The sequence below is a fragment of the Microcebus murinus genome, chromosome 11 (genome assembly GCF_040939455.1).
Source record: "Microcebus murinus isolate Inina chromosome 11, M.murinus_Inina_mat1.0, whole genome shotgun sequence".
Lineage (NCBI taxonomy): Eukaryota > Metazoa > Chordata > Mammalia > Primates > Cheirogaleidae > Microcebus > Microcebus murinus.
The window spans coordinates 24,063,510-24,083,472 of NC_134114.1; the positions used below are offsets into that span (position 1 = coordinate 24,063,510).

At 37.9% G+C, this 19,963-nt stretch overlaps 1 pseudogene; it reads left to right on the plus strand.

Moving 5' to 3' along the window:
• The first annotated feature begins 15,564 nt into the window (after positions 1-15,564).
• Positions 15,565-17,201, plus strand: LOC105856609 (zinc finger protein 621 pseudogene; annotated as a pseudogene).
• The last annotated feature ends 2,762 nt before the right edge of the window (positions 17,202-19,963 follow it).

Here is a 19,963-nt window from a genome sequence, read left to right on the forward strand (position 1 = left end):
GTAAATAACTCCTACAACTCAACAAGAAAAATTAAGCAATTCAAAAATGGGCAAATGTCTAGAACAGACATTTCTTCAGTGAAGATATATAACTAGCCAATAAGCACATGAAAAGATGTCCAACATCATTAGTCATTGGGGAAATGCAAATCAAAACCACAATGAGGTATTGTTTCAAACCCATTAGGATGGCTATTATCCAAAAAATAGAAAATAAGTGTCAAAAATGTAGAGAAACTGGAACTTTCATGGATTACTGGTGGGAATGTAACATGGTGCAACTTCTATGCAAAACAATTTTATGGTTACTCAAAAAGTTAAACATGGAATTACCACATGATCCAGCAATTCTACATATATATATATATATACATACTCCCACAAAAGAATTGAAAGCAGGAACTCAAATATATCAATGCTCATAGCAGCATTACTCACAATAGTCAAAAGGTGGAAATAAGCCAAGTGTTCATCACAGATCAATGGATTAAATAAATGTATTATATGCATACAATGGAATATTGTTTAGCCACAAAAAGGAATGAAATTCTTTTCTTTCTTTTCTTTTCTTTTCTTTTCTTTTTTTTTTTTTGAAACAGAGTCTTGCACTGTTGCCTAGGCTAGAGTATAGTGATAGTGGTATGATCATAGCTTACTGCAGCCTTGAACTGCTCGGCTCAAGCAACCCTCCTGCCTCAGCCTCCCAAGTAGCTGGGACTACAGGCATGTGTCACCACACCCAGCTAATTTTTATTTTCTTGTTTTTTATTTTTTTAGAGATGGAGTAGTGAGATCCATCTTGAACTCCTCGGCTCAAGCAATCCTCCCACCTCAGCCTCCCAAGTAACTGTGATTACAGGTGCAAGCTACCACCATGCTTAGCTAAAAAGGAATGAAATTCTGATATGTGCTATGACACATATTCTGGATGAAATTTAAAAGCATTATGCTAAGAGAAATAAGCCAAACACAAAAGGACAAATATTATATGACTCCACTTACATGAGGTATCTATAATAGGCAAATTTATAGAGACAAAGTAGAATAAAGTTAGCAGGGGCTGGGAGGAGGGAGCAGAGGGAAATTATTGTTTAATAAGTGTAGAATTTCTGTTTGATATGATAAAAAAAAATGTTCCAGAAATGGATAGCGGTGATGGTTGCACAACACTGTGAATTTACTTAATGCCACTGAATAGTACATTTAAAAATGGTGAAATGGTACATTTTATGTTTTGTGTGTGTTTGTATATATATTAACACAATAAAAAATTCAATATAGAATTTGATTTAAAATATGTATGTGTAATCATAGTAATGAATAATTATAAGTTGATATTTATCATTTTTGTCTATATTTCCCAAAGCCTTTAGTTGTCAAAAAAAAACCACTTTGGGAAACCTATCATTGGGAAAATGAGGGATCTCCCAAATAGTGTCTGTCTTATCTGTAAGGGGAGGGAAGTGTATGGAGGATAGGAAATAGAAGAAAAGGGAAAAAGGTGTTAGCCTTTCCATACTGAAAGATCATCCATCTTGCTCTTCCTAGGAAAAAGGATCACCACAGTGAGAGACTTTGAGAATGCTGCAGATTGCTCAAGAAAGGAGAAAAGGAGGGAAAATGGACATTACCAACATCAAAAATGAAGGAGGGGCTATCCCCACAGATCCTACAGACACCAACTTTCTGCCAATAAACTTGACAAGTTAGATGAATGGAAAGAGTTCCTTGAAAAACATAACTTACCAAACTGAAACAAAAGAAATTGAAAATCTGAATAACTCTGTATTAATTTTAAAATTTGAGTTAATAAGAAAAAGTTCTTCTGTCAAAGAATACTGCAGGCCCTGATGGTTTCTCATGGGGATTCTAACAAACATTTAAGGAAGAAATAATACTAATCTTACACAAACTCCTTTAGAAAACAGAAACCTTTCCCAATTCATTTTATGAAGCCAATATAACCCTGTCAAAAACCTGACAAAGAAAAATCAAGACCAGTATCTCAAAGACCTTAGGCTTTGTGGGAAAAGTGAGGATAGCAACTACCTTGGCTTCCTGTGCTTTGACAAAACCTCAGATGTGTGGCCCTCTGGCCAGGCATCTGTGATTTCATATTGTTGTAGCATTTATTTTATCCCTGGGGGTTATAGCACTCTATAAGTTTGCTGTGGCTGAACGAAGAAAGAAGGCATATGCAGTTTTCTACTGAAATTATGATTTCATAAAAGATTTAGAGGAGATGAGGAAGGCTGGTATCTTTCAGAGTACAAAGTCATTTTGGAACATAAAGAATTTCTTTGAGTTGAATTACATAGAATTTGTCATTAACCTGTGTTCCTGGGTTATTAAAGAATAGTTTCTCTTGAAAATAAATGATTAACAAATACTGTGGACAGAAAAAAAAAAAAGAGAAGACTAACATCTCTCCTGATGCAAAAATCCTTGACAAAATGTTAGCAAGTTGAAAGCAGTAATACATAAAAAGGAAGGAATAATACATCATGACTAAGTGGGGTTTATTCCAGGGATGCAAAGTTGCTTTAACACTTGAAAAAAAATCAATTGATACGATTTGTCACAGTAACAGAATAAAAGAGGAAAACCATATAATCTTCTCAATAAATGCAAAAAAAAGGTCTCTGACAAAATTCAATAACCATCATGATTTCAAAACAAAAACCTCATAGTAAACTAAGACTAGAAGGGAACTTCTTGATAAAAGACATCTAGGAAAAACAAGGATAATAGCATACTTAATGATGAAATATTGACTACTTTCCCCCTAAGATTGCGAACAAAGCAAGGTTGTTCACTTTCACCGTTAACGATTCTATATTATACTGGAGGTCCTATCAGTGTGAAAAAGGTAAGAAAAATAAAAGCCATACATATTGGAAAGGAGGAACTTAAACCATTACCATTTTTTAAAGCGTTAAAATTGACAAAATACTTAGGAAGAAATTTAACAAAAGACATAAAACCTCTATAATGAAAACTATAGCACAATACTGCCAAGATTTATGCTGGCAATTTAATTACTGCTATTTATTAAAATACTTTGTAAAGAGGTTCTGTTGGAGGCACTTTGAGCCTTCCTCAAACTGGACAAGAGCCTTACATAGGCCCGAGAAAGACTTGCACTACTACTAGTCAACTAACAGTTGATCAAATAAATATTTATAACAGAAAAATAAATATTTAACTGTTTTGTTTTTTCTCATCCCAGCTAGATAATATGGATGTCCCTTACTATACCACGCTATATATGGCATTCCAGAAAAGGCAGGGAGGCACTTTTGAAAACCTAAGCATTTTATCTTGTTGATTTTTCTTTGATACTTAATTAGCATACGCTGCCTACATTCAGGGAAAAGAGAAGGACAATGTTTATCATTCTCACTGTGAAGGTCACTTCAGGAGCAGCCCTTTAAAATCTAATGTGTCCAGAGCAGTCACTCTTATTGGTCATTGAAGCAATGACCAATAAAAAGTGAAGTGTTTACCTGCTACTGTGACAAAGAGGTACAGGTAAAGAACACACACCATTCTCTTTGTCTTCTCTTTTCCTTCATCCCCTTCAGAGGTTTCTATTTTTGAATTTTTGTGAGCTCAATTGTTAGTAGTTAATGAACAAAACCATTTTTGCCCAGTAAACAAACCAAAAAAAAAAAAAAAAAAAACAAAGAACCTCTCTACTTATATATTAGTATTTTCAAATATGAGTTCTGTTGTGGAACCAATGCAGGACAGACAGCTCAAAATATCAACAAAGTGTTTGGGAAGGAGTGGCTAATGAACGCCCAGTACGTGGATGGTTTGAGAAGTTCTGTTCTAGTGATTTTAATCTTGAAAATGAGCCACATGGGCGACCTGAGACCAAAATGGATAATGACAAACTGAAAGCTGTAGTGAAAGCGAATCCATCTCAACCTATGCCGGAATTATCAGCAAGGGTTGACATTACTTTTCCAACAACCTTGGACCGTTTGAAACAAATGGGCAAAGTAAAAAAGCTGCTTAGAGGGGTTCTGCATGAATTAAACAAGCGTCAGAAGAGAAATTGTCTGGAAGCTTGCCTTTCTTTGCTGTCATGACATAAAGGTGAATCGTTTCTACACCACATTGTTATGTATGATGAAAAATGGATTCCTTTTGACAATCACAAGCATTTGGCACAATGGTTGTATAAAAATGAAGTGCTGAAATACAGTCCAAAACAGAATATTCATCAAAAAAAGGTGATGGTGTCTGTTTGGTGATCTAGTGCTGGTATTATCCACTACAGCTTCAAGAAACCTGGTTAATCGATTATAGCAGATGTATACTACAATCAATTGAATGAAATGATGAGGATGTGTGCAATCAAGCAGCTGAGATTGATCAATAGAGATAGGACAATCCTGTTGCAAGACAACTTTCAACCACATGTTACACGAACAATGCTGCTCAAACTATAGAAGCTGAACTTCAAAACTCTCTTTCATCCACCATATTCACCAGTCCTTGCACCAATAGACTACCACTTCTTCCAGGCTTTGGACCACTTCTTGCAAGGAAAAATATTCAATTCTCAACAAGCTGTGGAAAACACCTTTTGAGATTTCATCACCACTTGCTCTCCAGGCTTCTTTGCTGCCGGCATAAGCAAGCTACCATTAATATGGCAAAACTGTGTCAATAGTTTAGGTGCATACTTTGATTTATTGTACTGCTTAGTGTTTGAGATATAATCAACTACACTTTTGATTCGAAATCAGACATTTCATATTTAACACCTATTTTGTGTACTATCCAATATGTGGGCTTACACCTGCCTTTGTTAACTTGAAATTATTTTAAGATTAATTTAATATTTTTTATTTAGTTTGGATTTTCCTAGCTAAGATTAGTAAAGCATAGATAAAAATTCACTTTGGGGATTTCTAAACACTCTTTTATTTTACAGACATTGGCAAAGAGGTATTTCTTTTTCTGTTCATGGATTCCAAGTTACAAATAGGGCAGAGAAACAATTTGACTTAATGTCTACCATTTCATTGAAACATAAAAAGTAGCACATTTGCCCCCAGAAAAAATATTATAATAGACTCTGGTAGGAAAAATAATACCCTTTCCCTCAAAGATGTCCTCATCCTAATCTCCAAAACTGTGACTACATTATGTCACATGGCAATGGAGAATTAAGTTTATAGATGAAATTAAGAAATCCCCTGAGTCTGAGATGGGGAGAGCATCCTGGATTCTCCAGGTGGGCCCAACATAATCACAAGTTATAAGTGAAAAAGGAGAGTCAGAGTTCAAGTGATTCAGCCCAAGACTCAGTTGGCCATTGCTGGTGGCAAGATGGGAGCCACCAGACTCTAGATGGTGGGAAAGGCAAAGAGGGCTTCTCCTCTAGGGTCTTGGGAACAAACACAGCCCTGCTGACACCTTGATTTTACTACTAGGAGATCCACTTTGAACGTATAACCCCAAGATTGTAAGATAACAAATTCGTATTGCATTAAACCACCACATTTGTGGTAATTTATTATATATAGCAGCAGCAGAAAACTAGACAGTCTTTGATCATTGTTAAGTAACATAACTGAGTAGTTGGACACAAGGTGGCACTAGACGACCATGTTTATCAAAGGAGCACTTTTCAGTTATGTGACATTAATATACTGCTAAAGATAATGATACAATTTTCTTCTAATAAAAATTTTTTTTAATCATCTCATCTTATTTTCATCTAAGTTTTCCTGAATACTGTTGGTCAGTCACTTAAATTACCCTTGAAAACATTTTAAGTTGATTTTTGGTGATGATTTTTTTTAATCCAGAAAGATGAACCAAAAATAAATAGAAGTCACTAGAATTATGTATCACAAGGGTAAGAACTTTTTGTTCCCAGTTCTTTGAATACTGACAGCAGCCCATAGCAGGTGTCTAATAAATAATGTTTGAATGAAAGGACATCTCATGTTCAATTTGCGCAAGTAAATTGCTTGCCAAGTCTTTTCTCACATTAACCTGAATAATCTGGGACTTGAAGAAAATTCTTTTGTCCAAGAATTTTAAATTTAGCACTATTCATAGAGCATCCATTTATTCAAATGTGCTTATGGTGCATTCTCCTTTGTGCTGTAAATGAAACAGCCATTCCTTTTCCACAGGCCCACTCTGCCCTCCACCCAGGTGTTTCCAGCTCTAACCCAATGACCCAGGCTTCTAGTCTCCTCCTGTCAGGTTTCAGTCTGAAATGTCTGTTCTTAGTGCACTCATGGCTGAAGAATGACCAGACACGCCAAAGTAAGGCAAGCACGAAAATGAAGTTTATTGAGGAGAGAAAGATGGGATTATAAAGCCAGAGCAAGATACAGGTTTACAGGGTGAGATACATACGCCACAAATGACAACCAACTCATTGTCACAGCAAAGGGAGAGCAAAAGGAAGGGCACAAAAAGGGCCTGGTTATGGTGTCTTGTTGTATAGTGCCTGAATTGGGACCTCCCTCATGGTTCAGGTGTCACCATGGAACCACTTTGATTGGACAGTTGGGAGTTATATGACCTGAGTCTTACTGTACATGCAGATCTCCCATGATCCTCCCTGAAAGTCCATGGAGTGGGTGGGGTGAATCACAGCAGCACCCAGTTTTGTCCCTAGGAGACCCGGAATCCCTCTCTATCTACCTAACACTCTCAGTGTCTGTGGGTGATTTAGAGGAAGAGTGTGGTCAAACACCTCGGGATGCAGGTCTCACACTGTGCCTGCCTACCCGTGCCCTTGGAGCTTTGTGCTGCTGCTCCTCACCCACAGGGCAGTAGGCACTCTCCCATTACCTGTCAAACCCTCCAAAGACAAAGTGAAAAACTGTCGTCTTCAGAGAGTTCTTTCAAGTTGTAGGGAAGGAAAAATAACTTTCTCTCTGCCCTTCATGGTAATAGTTCTTAATAAGGACTTCCTGTAATAAAAGAGTTTAACAAGAGAGGAACAAACAGAAGTTTATTAACATGTATACCTCATGTATATGTCAGAGCCAACCCAGAGAAGTGAGTAAATCTCTAGAGCACATGTCAAAAAAAAAAAGCATTTAAACTTCAGGCTTAAATACCATCAATCTATAAAACAAAGAGAATGGTGTGGGGAAAGGCCCAAAAAAACCCACTTTAAAACAAACGTAAGATTTGTTATTCAGATTTAAATCTAAGCCTTCTTCCTTGGTCTTGAGTCTCTAGTGGTTTAGTCTTCCGTTTCACCTAGTGCTGAGAGAAGAACACCATGACAAATGGACACTGACTTTATAGATGTAAATTTCCCTTTAAGAAAGATAACTTTTTAGAGATACTCCTGTGTCTAAAGTATCTCAAAATAGCCAGCTCAAAATAAACAATATGCCAGAGAGGCATATGTTGGGGTGGTGGCATATTCTAGTCTCCTACACAGCTATATTTTGGAGTGGTGTGTCCTGAGTCCCAACACAATACACTCTGTTCCTGGACACATTGTAAGTTCTGATTCCTTTGGAGTACTTTGTCCTCTCCCTTTTCACATTAATTGTGTAAAGTGGAACCAGATTGTAATTTCCCTGTGGAAAAGGTAATATTTTATCCTTTTTTATCTTCCCAGCACCCAGTTAAAACTGGGAACAAAGTAAATGCTTCCAGAAAGAAGGAAAGAAAGAATGAAAAAGGGAAGGAAGGGAGAGAAGGAGGGAAGTAAAAAAAAAAGAAGGCTGTTCCATCATTGGGCTCAGACTGCAGGTGGGTAAAATAACTGTTGTTGAATTCTTAATATTTAAATATGTATATGCACATATATGTTTAACCCAGAAAAAGTGTAACTAGGATTACATTCATCATTTGAGTAAAATTTCCATTTGTAAACTCTTAGAAAATAAATATAATGAGACCTAAAATCAGTGTTGTCTTTCCTCTTTTAAAAAGGTAAGGAAGGTCAAAATAAAAGTATTCCTTCAAAAAAAAATAAATTAAAAAGAAATAAGAAGATAAGGAAGGAATTTGAATATAAATTGTAATGCTTGTCTTCAAAGAGAAATGATTTCCTATTCTTTAATTTGATAAAGTTCTTTATGCTTCAAATACATATTCAGGCTTTAAATATTAATAAACCTCAGAAAGCAGGAATCAAATCCTTAACCCTTCATGAATTAATTATCACAATTTTAAAACTTCAGTTTTATAAAGTATATCACAAAGTGCAAAATGTCTTTTCCAAATCATGTCTTCTTTTTGGTATTAATTCATATGATTAAATAAAATTTTACATATTTAAATTGAGTATTAGTACTATAATTTGAAGTTTCCTATTTCATGGTATTATATAACTTCAACTATAAATTTTTTGTATTCAATAAAATTACTATAATATTTATTTTAAATCAACTTTATTTCTATCAGCATGCTATATTTAAATAGTATAAAAGATCAAATATTAGTAAACATGATTTTTACAAAATAGCACCTTCTCTTCAACTACCCACCCCTACCATTAACCAAGTAACCAATTTCAATTTTTTTAGCTATTAAATATTTTCACTGATTTTACTTTTTTATTTCTAAATAATATGTGTATACTACTATCTCTTGGTTCAACTCAATAGACATCTATTGATTTCTAGTTATGAGTAATAAGGATTTTAGCTTACTTATTTTCTTTCCCTTTCATCTACCTTTAAATAAAGTACTACTTCAAATACTGCCTCACACAAGGTGGCAATCCTTTAGCCACAGGGTTTGGTTAGTAATTATAGCATTCTATAGATCTGTTTTGGTCTCAGTGTTTTTGTGTGTTGTCTATGGCATTTCCCTGATTTTCATGAACAAGCAATAAAAATGGATATTCAATGTCCCAAAGCTGGGGCATCTATAAAGCTCTTTTTAATTTCTTCCAATGTTAACTGATATTTCCTCTGTCCATTTTAGGGGGTCTGGATTGTCTTGTTTTAAAAGAGTATACAAAGGTCGAGTTTTTAAAGAAAAGTTTGGAATCCATTTTCTGCAGTATCCTGCAAGCCCCTCCAATCCTCTCAGTTGTTTGTTAGTTTTGGGGGTAAGGAAGGCCAGTATTCTTTTCATTCTATCTAGATTGATTTTTAAAAAGGCTTTCCTGTGATATTAGGTGACCTAAGTAACCTGCTTGTTTTTGACAGAACTGAAGATTTTCTTTGGAGACTTTGAAGCTAATTGTTGATATAAATAATAAATTCCATTCTCTATAGAAGCTTGCTTACCCCCTGAGCAGACAAGAAAATTATCTACATACTATATTAAGGTGGGCTTCTTAGAAAAGTCACCATCTAAAAGGTTTACTTTTAATATTTGTGAAAAGTAAGTTGGTCTCTCAGTATATCCCTGAGGCATAACTGTCCGTGTTTATTGTCTTTCTTCCCAAATTAAAGCAAAGAGAAATTGATTATCTTTATCCAAAAGAATGCTAAAGAATGCACTACATAGGTCTATTTCTATAAAGAACTCACCTTAAGTTGGGACGGCATTCAATAGTATATTGGGGTTTGGTACCACTGGATGCAGAGAAATGACTATGTTATTGATTGCTCCCAGATCTTGTACAAATCTCTACTCTACTATTTTGTTTTCTTACAAGGGAGAATTGGCATGTTACATGGGATATACAAGGAATAATCAAGCCTCTTTTTATATAATCCAAAGTTATGGGTCTTATGCCTTTGAAAGCCTCTGATTTTTTTTTTTTTTTTTTTTTGAGACAGAGTCTCACTTTGTTGCCTGGGCTAGAGTGAGTGCCATGGTGTCAGCCTAGCTCACAGCAACCTCAAACTCCTGGGCTCGAGCGATCCTTCTGCCTCAGCCTCCCGAGTAGCTGGGACTACAGGCATGAGCCACCATGCCTGGCTAATTTTTTATATATATATCAGTTGGCCAATTAATTTCTTTCTATTTATAGTAGAGACGGGGGTCTCGCTCTTACTCAGGCTGGTTTTGAACTCCTGACCTTGAGCAATCCGCCCGCCTCAGCCTCCCAAGAGCTAGGATTACAGGCGTGAGCCACCGGGCCCGGCCTTGTTTTTTCAAATCTTTCATAGTACAACATTACAGGCTCATAAAGATTTTGTCAACATTGTTATATTTTATTCCAATCAACTACTCTGGAAAACTAAGGGGATAGCATCTAGTAAAGCTTTGGCAGTAATGTTAGGGAAGAAAAACAAGTGAGAGGTAATGGAAATCAGGAAAACAGAAAAGAGAAAACATTTATAGAAAAACATTAACGAGGAAATGGTTGCAGAAAAACAAAAAGAGGGAACGGTTATTTCAGTCTTAAAGAATGGGGGGTAAGGCCGGTGCTGTGGCTCACACCTGCAATCCTAGCTCTCTGGGAGGCTGAGGCGGGTGGATTGCTCAAGGTCAGGAGTTCGAAACCAGCCTGAGCAAGAGCCAGACCCCGTCTCTACTATAAATAGAAAGAAATTAATTGGCCAACTAGTATATATAGAAAAAATTAGCCGGGCACGGTGGCGCATGCCTGTAGTCCCAGCTACTCGGGAGGCTGAGGCAGGAGGATTGCTTGAGCCCAGGAGTTTGAGGTTGCTGTGAGCTAGGCTGATGCCACGGTACTCACTGTAGCCTGGGCAACAAAGCGAGACTCTGCTTCAAAAAAAAAAAAAAAAGAATGGGGGTAATTAGGCCATGGAACACTGACCACCAAATAATGAAAAAAACACCATAAATGGTTACAGAACTTTCCCCATCATACATATGCTAGAAAGAATTACTGGAACATAACCTTTAAGTCATGTCCAAACATAGAAAGAATCCAGTCCCCAAAACAGTGATGTATAGTTATAACTAACCTTTCTCTAAACTTAACATATAAAAGGAAAAACATAGAAGTAAACAGTGTCTTCTTGTGAAGACAGACCTGTTTCCCCTTAGGAAACGTACTTTTGCTTTGCACCCTTAAACGCTTCTTACAATAAATTCTTCACACATATTTGCTGAGTATCTGTCATCTCTCTTTGTTGCACAGGCCACAGCTTGTGATTCCTCCAAGCCCGGAGCCCAAGAACTGGGGCAACACTTCAAAGTCCAGCTGTGGACTGAACTGTGACCATGTCATGGCCTGTTCATGATCTGGTTCAGAAAATTTATGGAAGTCCTCTAAAGGATTTCTTCATTTGCTTTTGTTATCCAATCTTTGGCTTTGTTTTCTGATGCTAACATGTGAACCAACTGATAGAAATCAGATAATCCAGGGTCATAATTTCAAATGTTTAATTCACATTCCCTAGAAAATCCATTAGGGTCCTGCAGGGGATCCAGGAATTCTTTAATTATGCCTTTAAGTTTTACTTTTAACCATGGTTGATAAATGAAGGCAGGTTCTCCTCTATCAGACACAGAATGTTCTGAATATAGAGCCAGAACAGCAGAAGGAGAAGGAAGGTAAGTTTGGACAAGGAAATTCTGACAAAAGGAGGAATTGAAGGAGGGGAAGAAATTCCAGCAGTCTTTTTCAAGTCAAAAATTGTTTTAGACAATCTTTTGATTTCCTCTTGCAATGAAATAACTTTTTCAGAACCTCTTTTAGAAGTTTCTAAGTACCATTGAAAATAACTCTCCCAGCTATTTTATTTTAGAGCCAACTTTTTCTAATTGAGTGCATGGATAAACTAATTTGAACTAATTTCAAAGGTACCCCATTTGAGCCATTGTAATTTAGGGTCCATCATGAGCTATGTGAAACCACTTTTCTAAATATTTGCGTGAAAAGGTGCCATAAGTATTAAACATGAATCCACCTGGTGTTTCTCCTGGTGGATCTCTCCTTAAGGAGGAAAACTTGGTTTTAGAAGTGCAATTGCCAATAATTTAAACTTTCCTTTTGGATGACCAAAAAGACCTAATGGGATGTAATTTGGATTGAGTACGCTGTAGTGAGAATAGCAAAGTGTCACCCTTTAATTAGTTCTTTGCTTTCATGTGTCTCGGTGGTCCCATGAGACTTGGGTGCTTAAGGTACTAAGTGATCGACTTTTATGTGAGCAATGTGTTAAGCAAGTTTCCCTCTATGTTCTTAAGGGATCCCCTGTGAAACCATTTCATGTCATGAGGGATAAGCTCCAACACTGATACAAGACCTTAGTTGCCAGAGGTGTCTTTTGGCCAGGAGGAACAGCATCTCTTATCTTCAGGACTTACATCCTCATAGAGAGTCTCTTATAATTTTGTTTACTCAAAAAGAAAGTTTAGATTTGTCAGTTGAACTGAGGTTCAGAATCTGGCTAGTTTTAAAGATCACAAATTTTTTTGCTTAAGCCACAAAAATTCACTTCCTCTTTTCAAAGAAAAACTGTTTTCTACCTGACCAAAATTTTGAATGAGATAAAAGGTTAAAAAATTCTAAAGAGTAATTCCAAACAAAGCTTTAACTCAGAGAACAGTGAAATCACAAATTTATGATAGCAGAATCTCTAGAGAAAAACAAAACTCCTAACTTGCAGTAGAACTTCGATCCAAACCCCGTCGAGTTAGGAATGTGTGTATCACAAATGAAGTCTGAATCCTCAACCAAGACAGAAGGATTCAGACCCAAGAGGGGCCTTACCAGAAATCCCCATTGATTCTGGCAAGGTCAGGTGAACAAAAATCATTCATGCTAGTCCCAAGGTTCTGATTGTTGGCAAAGTGATGGGGCTTTCTGGACGTCTGTTTCAGGTCCTTTGTGGTCACCAAAATGTCAACCTTAAATAATGAGATTCAGAAAATATAATTAAGTATAGAGTTTCTTTAAGTGCACAGCTTGAGAATAACCACCTGGGAAGCACCAACTACAAACAAATGGGCTCAGCAATCCACAGTTGAGAAGTTAAGATTTCATTTATAGGCAGAGGCAGAAAATGTTTAAGCAGATTACACCATTTTCCACAGGAGACCAGTATATATATTACAGTGATTTGATTGGTTACAGATTGCTACATTCCAAGGAAGATTACTTTGTTACTCCATGAGGAGGGGTAGTGATATGAAGGAGTCTTATCTCTAGGGCCATTTGGTCCTCCTAATTATTTACAGGACAAAAAGGTAGAATTTGCAGCTGCATGCCACAGGACTCAGGCTATTGTTGCATTTCTGCCAACGATCAGAATAATTGAAAGTTCAACAGCTTTAAGTTAGAATAGTTTAATTTTACATGAGGTATATTTTTTGAAAATTTGCATATCTAAAAGTGACTCTTTTATACCCTTTCACTTGATGGAGAGTTTGGCTAGATACAGTATTCTTCAGTAAAAAATAATTTTCCTTTGGAAATTTGGAAGTATAGCTCCAGTGTCGTCTATCTTCCATTTGAGAAGCTTGATGCTACTCTTATTCACAATCTTCTGTTCATTAATTTTCTATCTCCCTTCTGTCCCCTCACCCCTACCAGAGCTTTTGGAGTTTTCTGTTTATCCTCAGTGTTTGAAATTTTATGATAATGAGCCTTTTGATGTTGCTATTTTTCATTATTTTTGGAGAGAGTTTTGTTTGTCTGTTCATTTGTTGTTTTCCATTCATTGGGCTGGATACCCAAAAGGTCTTTTGAAAAGAGGTTCATTTTCTTCAGCTCTGAAAAATTCTCTTATTTTATTAATACTTTTCTCTACCAGTCTTTTCTGTTCTCTCTTTGTGGAGCTCCTATTAATTAGCTAATAGTCCGCTTGAATTGATTATCTAATTTCTTATGTTTTCTTTCTTATTATCCAATTACTTACCACTTTGCTCTATGTTTTGGATTCCCTAATTATATCCTTTACTATTGAGGTTTTCATTTATGCCATTTAATTTTTGTTTTCCTAGTGTTTTTGTTGTTGTTGTCTTAATAAAGTATATTCATTTATATTTAAGAATGGGACACGGAAAACTTGATTGGCTGCTCTGTGTTTGTGAACAAGTTTGTCAACTTAAAGTGATCAATTGGGGGCAATGGCCATTATTTCAGTAAACATTAAAGGTCAAAATGTGGAGGTCTCTTCTGTACAACCATTCAATTTCTCTGTAGTTCTCAGAAGCCTCTAATTTCTTACCTACTTGATAGATACCTTGCTGCTGGCCTTCAGGGAGGGAGGGAGGGAGGGAGGGAGAGACAGAAAGATAGAGAGAGAGAGAGACACTATTGAGGTAGAGATGGAAGGAATAATAGCCATATTCCTTCCTGATCATCCTACAGCAAAGAAGACAAACTGACAAATTTTGATAATGGACCCAGACTTTCCAATCATCTGTTCAGTGCCTCATTTAAAAAATATGAGCAGATAATCAAGGATCACTAGACATCTGTCTTCTTCATCAGTTCTGTTTTCAGCCCTACTTCTCATTCTTGTCTACCAATGTATGTCCAAAGTTCTCTCTAGGGTTTTTGTTTGTTTGTTTTTCATGTTTTACTTTTGAGGTTGGGTCTTGCTATATTCCCCAGGCTGGTCTTGAAACCCTGGGCTCAAGTGATCTTCCCACCTCAGCCTCCTGAATATCTGGGACTATAAGCATGAGCCACCACACCCGTCTTAAATTTCTTTAGGGATCTTTCTGTCCAATAATCTTTCTTTGTGCCCAAATTTTCCTCTTAAAACCTTTTTTTTTTTTTTATTTTTTATTTTTTTTGAGACAGAGTCTCGCTTTGTTGTCCAGGCTAGAGTGAGTGCCGTGGCGTCAGCCTAGCTCACAGCAACCTCAAACTCCTGGGCTCAAGCGATCCTTCTACCTCAGCCTCCCGAGTAGCTGGGACTACAGGCATGTGCCACCATGCCCAGCTAATTTTTTATATATATATCAGTTGGCCAATTAATTTCTTTCTATTTATAGTAGAGACAGGGTCTCGCTCTTGCTCAGGCTGGTTTTGAACTCCTGACCTTGAGCAATCCGCCCGCCTCAGCCTCCCAGAGAGCTAGGATTACAGGCGTGAGCCACCACGCCCGGCCTCTTAAAACCTTTTAAGCTATGCCTCCCTCTGCCTCTACATCAGTTACCACTTTTTTTTCCTAGTTTTTATCAACTGATGTTCTTTCTCATCACTTGAACTTATATATTTTTCATTCATTAGCTATCACTACAGAGTAGTCTCAAGATACAAAAAATAAACAAGTATATTAACTATTTTTAATCAAAAATATTTAGGAATAATAAGAACCTTTTGGAAAGGCTCAAAAGCATCTTAAGATTGCAGTCAAATTAGGACTTGGGCGTGCACTTGCCCTTCAGGACTTGCTTGTAGTTACCAGCTTCTCTGTGTTTGGAGAGAAAGACCATGGGTTTCAGCAAGTTCTGCATGCCAGGTATGCCAGGTGCCAGCTTTCTCACTGCCCCTGGTGACTCTTCAGCCCCCATTCCCCTGAACTTGGTCCTAATAGTGGCCTGTCCCTCCCTTGTCCACTGCTTGGGCATATGAAGCCCTATGTAGCCTTCTTGATGCCTTTGCCATGGAGACATGATCTTCTTTTCTGCCTTAAAGAACTTGTCCTGACAGCTTCTTGTGCCTGCTCCTAAGGATCTTGCTTTTCCAAACCAGAAGACAGTTCATGAAGCCAGGGGACATCAGCCATGCTCCAAACAATTTGGCCTCAGGAGTCAGTGACCTTTGAGAACATGGCCATGTACTTCATCCAGAATCAATGGGTCAATCTGGACCTTGAGCAGAGGATGCTGTACAAGGAGGTGATGCTGGTTAATTATGCAAATGTGGCTTCCTTTGTAGCATTTCCACTTTTCAAACTTTTTCTGATCTCCCAGCTGGAAAGAGGGGAAGTGCGATGGGACCCAGATCCCTGGGACACAGAAGTTCTGACAGGCATCAGTCCAGCTGGTGAGTCCTGGACCAAGAATGAAGAGCCAATAATAAGACAGGAGGCTGCTGAAAAAACAGAGTTGCACAGAGCGCCTGTAGAACTTTTCAGGAACGTTTCTCAGCACTTTGATTGTAAAATCAAGGCAATGAGGTAGACTTTCAGTCTAAATCCACATCCAGATCTACACTTTGAGGTGGAATGAAGTTCTATGAATGTAAAGAATGTGGGAAAATCTTCAGATATAACTCAAAGCTTATTTGGCATCAGATGAGTCATACTGGAGAGAAGCCCTTTAAAGAGTGTGGCAATGCTTTAAAGTCAAGCTATGACTGTATTGTACATGAGAAAAACCACACTGGAGAAGGGCCCTGTGAATGTAAGGAGTGTGGCGAAAAAGGTTTGAGTTCCAGCATCACAGGATTCACGCTGGAGAGAAACCCTGTGAATGTAAGGAGTGTGGAAAAGCTTTCTGTAGGACTGTGGCACACCTCCCGCATCAGAAATCACACATGAGGTAGAAACTCTATAAATGTAAGGAATATTGGAAGGCTTTTGGTTGTAGAACACTTTTTTTTTTTTTTTTTTTTTTGAGACAGAGTCTCGCTTTGTTGTCCAGGCTAGAGTGAGTGCCGTGGCGTCAGCCTAGCTCACAGCAACCTCAAACTCCTGGGCTCGAGTGATCCTTCTGCCTCAGCCTCCCGGGTAGCTGGGACTACAGGCATGCGCCACCATGCCCGGCTAATTTTTTATATATATATCAGTTGGCCAATTAATTTCTTTCTATTTATAGTAGAGACGGGGTCTCGCTCTTGCTCAGGCTGGTTTCGAACTCCTGACCTTGAGCAATCCGCCCGCCTCGGCCTCCCAAGAGCTAGGATTACAGGCGTGAGCCACAGCGCCCGGCCTGTAGAACACTTTTATTGTCTATCAGAGAATACATATTAGGGTTAAACTCTACCAATGGAAGGCGTGTGGCAAAGTCTTCACTCAGAAAATAACCTCCGTTCAGCATCAGAGTTCACACTGGGGAGAAGCCTTATGAATGTACGGTGTGTGGGAAAGCCTTCACAAGGGATGGAAGTTTCAGTCAGCATCGGAAGTGGGAAAGAAGCCTGTTGAGGTTGTTAGGCCATCCCTCTCAGTCCCCTGTGCCCCTCTCCAGCCTTCTCTCCAGTTCCTCTCCAGAGGTTATGCTCTGTGCCAGCTATGGCTGGGCCTTTACCCATCTTTCTATATGCTGTGCTCATTCCTACCTCTGCTCCCTTGTTCATGCTGCTGCCTGCATTTGGAATACCTTCTTCACCTGCCCCAACAGTACGTGCCTTCCAGGGTTTTCCTCCCTCTGTGAAGCCTTCCTCAATTATTCTGGACCATCCTTCTCACCCTGCATGAGCTTTATCTTGGCACTCCTATGGCTCTTACCCAACAAATATTCAACCTAACATAAGCTTCACTTGTACTTTTTCCCCTCATCTTACATATGTTACAACTGTTTCAGGATAAACTCTGTTATAATCCATGTACATTTAAAGTTCAGGTTCATATGATATATTCTCTTTTCGTCTAAGTAGAAAATGAAAATACTTAATCTTTGCATTGGTCCCTTTCAGGCTTGAGCAGCAGTGGCTGTATCTGCATCATGGCGTTGCTGGTTTAGAAATGCTAGCAGGACACTTGAGGGTTAGGAAAGTTTGGAAAAGAGGACATCCCTGTATTAGCCCGTTTTGATTAGAGAGAAGTAACCTGGAAGAAACAGGAGGCAGCATGCCAGACCTGTGGGAGTAGAGGATTGGAGTAAGATTCCAGCAGTGGACTTTGGAAATTAATGCAGATTGTTTAGTGAGCCACTGGCTAGCTGGTGTATTAATATAGTTGAAATTGTGTTGCCCTTGTCATGGATCATTGAGGATCCATACATCTATGCAACAGGTAATGTGAAATAAACAGTGAAAACAATTATGAGTTGATAGCAGTGATGGCAATCATTTATGTATTTGATAGCAATTGTGTACAATCATGTCTCTAAACATGAAAGTTTTTTTTCTTGAGTTTTGCTCTTCATACCTAGACACCTAGATATTTCTTCTAACTTTTGTTTCCTAAGTAAATGTACACAAAGGCTGAAAAAAAAAGGTCACAGTCAAATCAAAGAGAAATACTTTAAGGAAATCAATATGTAATATGAAAATATATATGCTAAGTTTTTAATTCTGACTTTACCATCTACATGACTTAGGGAAAATTATTTGATCTCCCAGAGCCTCAGTTTCCTCTTCTCTAAAATGTCATTACTAACACCTTAAGCATTATCAAGAGCTATGAGCACATACAATGTGTTCAATCAATATAAGTTCCACTTTTGCTTTGAAATGAATGAACGAAAGATGGCAAGTAGTGATAATGTTCATTAAGACTGGTCTTCTTTAGTAAAAGCAAAGTTGAAGAGTAGATGGGTGACCATTCTACTTAGCAACATCTTACTAGGGGCATCTATTGCAAAGAAAAGAACATTTTCTTTTTGATGGGTTTTAGTCTAGTTTTTTTCTGATTGAGTCTTATCTTTTAAAAATCATCCTGTTTCTTTCCCTTCCTTAAGCATTTTCTCCTTTCTGCTTCACAAGTCTTACTTGTTTGAGAAGAAAAGAGATGAAGTGAGTCAGCCATGGTCTCAGCAGGAAGCAGATCTCACTTCAACTAGTTCCAAAGAAGGGACTTAAATAAGGGAATTCCTCACAGGTATAGATAAGAGAACAAACAAAGGATATGGAGACCCCCAGCAGCTAGCAAGAGAAGGCAGCCATTACCACATCAAGGGCAAAAGGGAGGAGGGACAGGAAATAGAATTACTGGAGCCCAGTGAGAACTGGAAATGTGAAGGAGCTGTGGGGCAGAATCTATAGTTGTGGAGGGGTGTAGCTACTGTCAGAGGCTTAACACTGAAACAGGGAGTAAGAAGGGAAGGAGTAACCCTATACAGCTCCCTTCTCCCACCTTCTGATCTCCTGCGAGGGCTCCCCATATGGGAGCCAGAGAGATACAGTCCACGGCAGTCAGCCTCCCAGATGGCTGAAACAGAAAACCTCAAGCCATCTTGTAGGAGAAAAAAATCTTCACTTTATCTTTGATGCCTGTCATATATAGAAATAGATGAGCATGGAAATGTAAGCATTTCCAGTTAGAAAATAAGACTGTTTCATATTACATGTTTCGTGCTTTAAGGTGACTCCTAATACAGTATCTTAATGATAGAACCAACTGCCACTGAGAAAGGAAAAAAGCAGGAGCAAAATAGTGAGCTTTGAATTAGTGGAACTGACCAGGCTAAGGCATCAAGCAACTGTTTCCACAACTGCAATTTCAGGAAGAGTCTCAGCCCTGTCATAGGTGTCTCTAAGGATTTGTTTAAAAATTCAAATGTCACAGATTTATCTGTTGTATGCTGAGAAATCCACTGTGCTTTCAGTCATAAGTTCTGGATGACACTTGATTTAATATGATCCTGAAAGTGAGACAATTTATTCCTTGCATTTTATTTAAAGCCTAATGGTATGGCAGGCTGCTTTCCCCTTTATTTGATACAGAAGCCCCCATTATAGTATTTTATCCAAAAAGAATGACCCACTTTACAAAGCTATGGCTGACATTTTGTGCTTTGTGTCTAGTATAAGTATATATTAAGTAATGTGCCTTATTTCAAGTTGATGACTTCTTTTTTTTCAAACCAGAAATCAATAGGTGGGATATAGTGGGCTGTGAAACTCCTAAAATTGATTGCAAAATGTTTGGCACACATGCATTTTCTGGGAAGAAAGCCTATTGTTCCCACAAATACTCAAAAGCTATGTTTTCTTCTGCCTCTAAATGAATTAGCATTCCTCTATCTAGTTTTCATCAACCAATGGTCTTTCTTCCTTTTATTTCATCATTTCTACTTATATATTTTTTATTCCTTAGCTATCATCACAGAGAAGTCTCAAGAGAGAGAAAAGATCAATAAGTGTGATCAACTCTTTTTAATGTTAAGAACCATGGCTGAATATAAATATATTGAAAGGGAAACCTGGGTGAAGGATGAGAGAGCTAGAAAAAGGTTGTTTTGTTTTTGAGACAGAGTCTCGCTTTGTTGCCCAGGCTAGAGTGAGTGCCGTGGCGTC